General features: G+C 43.2%; 1 pseudogene; it reads right to left on the bottom strand.

Annotated features, from left to right (window-relative positions):
- Nucleotides 1–3,480: 3,480 nt before the first annotated feature.
- LOC102774252 lies at nt 3,481–4,001 on the bottom strand (annotated as a pseudogene).
- Nucleotides 4,002–4,611: the final 610 nt, after the last annotated feature.

Below are 4,611 nucleotides of genomic sequence, written 5' to 3'. Positions count from 1 at the left end.
CTTTGAAGAAGTGTCTATTTAGGTCATTTGCCCATTTTTTATTGAATTATTTGACTTCCTTTTGTTAAATTGAATGAGTTCCTTATATATTTTAGATATTAACCTTTTATCAGATGTATCATTGCCAAATATGATACAAGTGTCCATCAGAAGATGAGTGCATAAAAAAGCTGTGGTAAATTTATACCATGGAATTCTATGCAGCAGTAAAACTGAAGAATCTCTTACTCTTTAAGACAGCATGGAGGGACCTGGAGAGTATCATGCTAAGTAAAATAAGTCAGTCAGAAAAAGACAATTATCACATGATGTCACTCATATGTGGAATCTAATTAACAAAATGAACCAATGAATGGAGTGGGTCCAGAGACATATAAGAATGGAACAGTGTGTGGAATCTGGGAAGAAGGTGGGGGAGGGTGGGTGGGTGAGAGGTAGTCAAGCAAAGACCTTGTATGCATATATGCATAACCCATGGACACAGATAGTGGGGTGGTGAAGGCCTGAAGTCGGGGGTGGGGTGAGCTAGAAGGGGCTGATGGGGGAAAGGAGGACACATATAATACTTTCAACAATAAAAATTAAAAAGAGAGAGAGAGAGCCCTTTAATACCTCCCCTGCAGGCCTGGTTCCTTCCAACTGTCCTCCCCTGTGGGCCTGGTTTCCCCCAACTGTCCTCCTCTGCTGGCCCAGTCACTCCTAATTGCCCATCCCTATAGGCCTGATCTCCCCAACTGCCCCCCGCTGTGGCCATTTTGTGTCCACAGGGGGAGGGCCATCTTTGACCACATGGGGGCGGCCATCTTGTGTGTTGGAGTGATGGCCAATTTGCATATTACCTCTTTATTATATAGGACTAGAGACCCTGTGCACAAAAATTTGTGCACTCAGGGGGGGTCCCTCAGCCAGGCCTGTGCCCTCTTGCAGTCTGGGACCCCTCAGGGGATGTCCACCTTCTGGCTTAGGCCCACTCCTCAGAGGATCAGGCCTAAGCTGGCAGTCAGACATCCCTCTGGCAGCCCGGGAGCCCTCAGGGGATGTCCACTTGCCAGTGGGGAGCAGGCCTAAGCTGCAGTCAGACTCAGTGCTGCTGGCAGCTGGCAGCCCAGCTTGTGGCTGAGCAGAGCTCTCTCTGTGGGAGTGCAATGACCACCAGGGGGCAGCTCCTGCATTGAGCGTCTGCCCCCTGGTAATCAGTGTGTGTCATAGTGACCAGTCATTCCCAGTCATTCTGCTGTTAGGGTTAATTTGCATATTACCCTTTTATCATATGCCTGGTGCATGGGTGGGGGCTGGCTGGTTTGCCCTGAAGGGAGTCCTGGATCAGGTTGGGGGTCCCACTGGGGTGCCTGGCCAGTCTGGGTGAGGGGCTGATGGCTGTTTGCAGGCTGACCAAACCCCCCAGTAGTAGGAACCCTCACCCGATGAGGGTATGACCATCCTGGGTGAGGGGCTGATGTTTGTTTGCAAGCTGGCCATGGCCCCCAGCCACCCAAGCTCCCAGTGGAGGCTGGCTGGAAGCAGGTATCTGGAGTTTATTTATCTTCTATAATCAAAACTTTGTTGCCTTTAGCGGAGGCCACAGCCGGCCAGGGCAGGCAGGAAGCTTGGCTTCCTCCATTGCCAGGGCAACCAAGCCTCCTGCTTGCTCCAGCTTCGTGGCTGCTGGCCACCATCTTGGTTGGATTAATTTGCATATAGTTGCTCCGATTGGCTGGTGGGTGTGACTTGGGGTGTAGCGAAGGTGCAGTCAATTTGCATGTTTTCCTTTATTAGATTAGATTATAGCCAACAGAAGCCCCTCTGACCACATTTCCTCTTTGACATCAAATATCCAGCATTGCCTCTGAAAGTGGAAGATGGTTGAAACTGAAAAGGGTAATGTAAAGAACTTCAACTTTGGTAATGTTTTATTTAACAAAAACTTAAAGCAAATATAAAATGGCACACTTTAAATTCATAAGATAGCTTACTTTTATATTATCTTTTCTATAATAATTTTTTAAAACTAGGGCATGCAATTTGAAACCTTACAATAACTTCATTTGCTAATTAACATACACAGCAAAGGTTATCAAGTGCCTATGATGTACCAGAATTTGTTCTAAGAAATGTAATGTGAAGGAAATGTGCAGTTGCTTACTATCATGGGAACTTCCTGGTTTATGTTTCCCAGCAATAAGAGTTGATTTTTAATTGATATTGAATAACAGTTAGATCCATTTATGGAATGTTTAAAAATGGCCTATCTATTTACATCTTGATAAAGAACAATTACCTTTCCTACTTATCTCCTTTTCCTATTTCCCATCTTCCTTTCCAAGATCACTGCAATGGTAATTTATTTGTTCTTAAATAGTAAGTCTTCATAATTGTTTGAATGGACACATTCCATGAAATAAGAGTGCTAAGTATTTTGTCAAATAAAAAATTTGGGAGAGCTTCAGGTTTCTTCAGATAAATACTCAGAGGTGGAATCACTGTCATGAGGTAGTTCCATTTTTAATTATTTTTATTATTGACAGGATTACAGATGTCTCCCATTTTTTTCTTTTTTGGCAGCCCCACCCCGCACCCAACACTGCCCCACTGCTGGCCTTCCCCATTTTTAATTTTTTGAGGTAACTCCATACTTGTGTCTACAATGGTTGCACCATTTGATTGCCACCAGAGTTAGCTAACATCTCCATGATGTCACATAATTATCATTTCACTTTTTTGAAGCTTACCACTTTAATCTTTACACTGATACATGAAGTTGGAAGAGACCATACCACAGTACAGGGTTTTCTGTGTATGCCTTGTGCTCTGCCCAAAATGTCCAAGCCTCAGAGATAGATGTGGTCTGGGTGACACATAGCCTACAATGAAGTTTCAGCTGCTTTCTCCAATGTCTGCCTTTAGTATGACTGATAATTGTTTTAACGATTGCCACCCCCTCAAGACACCTTGCCAAAGTGCTCTGTTGACCACTGTAGTTTGTATATCTTTGTCCATATCCATAGTTCCCGTAGTTATGCTGAGTACAATTACAACTGCCATAGCCACTCTAGTTTTGATCACCACCATAGGCATTATTGGTATCTCCATATTCTTGATCATAATAACTATTTAATCCTTGGTTCTACTTTTGGCCCTGACCTTGGCCACAGCCTCTAGTACCACCTCGTCCACCATCTGCAGCACCTCTTCCTCCTTTATGTTCTGCCTTTATGCCTTTTTGGCTTATGTAACTTTAAAATGTATATTTTTATTGATTTTGAGAGAGAGGGAAAGGGAGAAGGAGAGATAAACATTGACATAAGAGTGTAACATTGATGTAACATTGATGTAAGAGGGGTCTGCCTCCTGCACACCCCCTACCAGGGATGGAGGATTGAGCCCACAACCCAAGCATGTGCCCTAACTTGGAATTGAACCAGCAACTTTTTGGTGCACAGGACTATGCCCAACCAACTGAGCCACACTGATACCTACCTTCTAACACAATTTTAATGGCTCTTCATCTGTGTATGTGGTAAAACAAAAACTTCTTCTTTCATTTTTTATTATCCACAAGAAGTTAAATATTTTCAATTTCTCCAAAGTCTCCAAATATTCTTTAATTTATTTTTCAAGAGTATCTGGACTCAATTCACCCACAAAATCCTTTTTGGGGAAATTTCTTCCCTTTTAAAGCTTTGGCCCTTTTAGGGTCTACCAACTTATCATCGAGTTTGTGTTCCTTCAGTTCCAAAACCTTATGAACATTAGCAGTATCTTTGAAAAGCACAAATCCAAATCCTCTGAATCTTCTGGTGACCATGTGTGTTTCATTTATGCAGTCTATAACTTCTCCAAATTGAGACAAATATTGTCAGACCTTTCGTGCTTGTATCCCAGCTCAGACCTCCAATAGACATTTTACTGTCATCCTGCTGATTCTTGCTGGCCGTGATCTTGGATCCCTCCACGATTTCCTTTATGTTGCTGTACTCTTTCAAATCCCCCATGGTGGCGGAGTTGTCCACAGAGTGCTGGTGTGCAGTCCCAGCAGTAGGCACCTAAGCACTGTATGGAGCTGCATCTTAAATGGTGAAAGAGTTTCATTTTACTTTGTGGTGAAAGCATTTAAGATCTAGTCTCTTAGCAACTTTGAAGTATACAATGCAGTAGTATTGATTATATTCACAATATTTTGTATTAGATCTCCAGAAGTTATCCATCTAACTGCAAGGTTGTACCCTTTGTCCAACATCTCCCTATTTCCCCCACCCAACCTCCAGCCCTGGTAATCACCATTCTACACTCTGTTTCTGTGGGTTTGGCCTTTTAAGGTTCCACACATAAGCCGAAACCGGTTTGGCTCAGTGGATAGAGTGTCGGCTTGCGGACTGAAAGGTCCCAGGTTCGATTCCGGTCAAGGGCATGTACTTGGGTTGTGGGCACATCCCCAGTAGGAGATGTGCAGGAGGCAGCTGATCGATGCTTCTCTCTCATCGATGTTTCTAACTATCTCTATCTCTCACTTCCTCTCTGTAAAAAATCAATAAAATATATTTTTACAAAAAGGTTCCACACATAAGTAATATCATATAGGATTTGTCTCTCTCTGTGTTTGACTTATCACAC

Source organism: Myotis davidii, unplaced genomic scaffold (genome assembly GCF_000327345.1).
Source record: "Myotis davidii unplaced genomic scaffold, ASM32734v1 scaffold709, whole genome shotgun sequence".
NCBI lineage: Eukaryota > Metazoa > Chordata > Mammalia > Chiroptera > Vespertilionidae > Myotis > Myotis davidii.
This window is presented reverse-complemented; position numbering and strand designations above follow the sequence as displayed.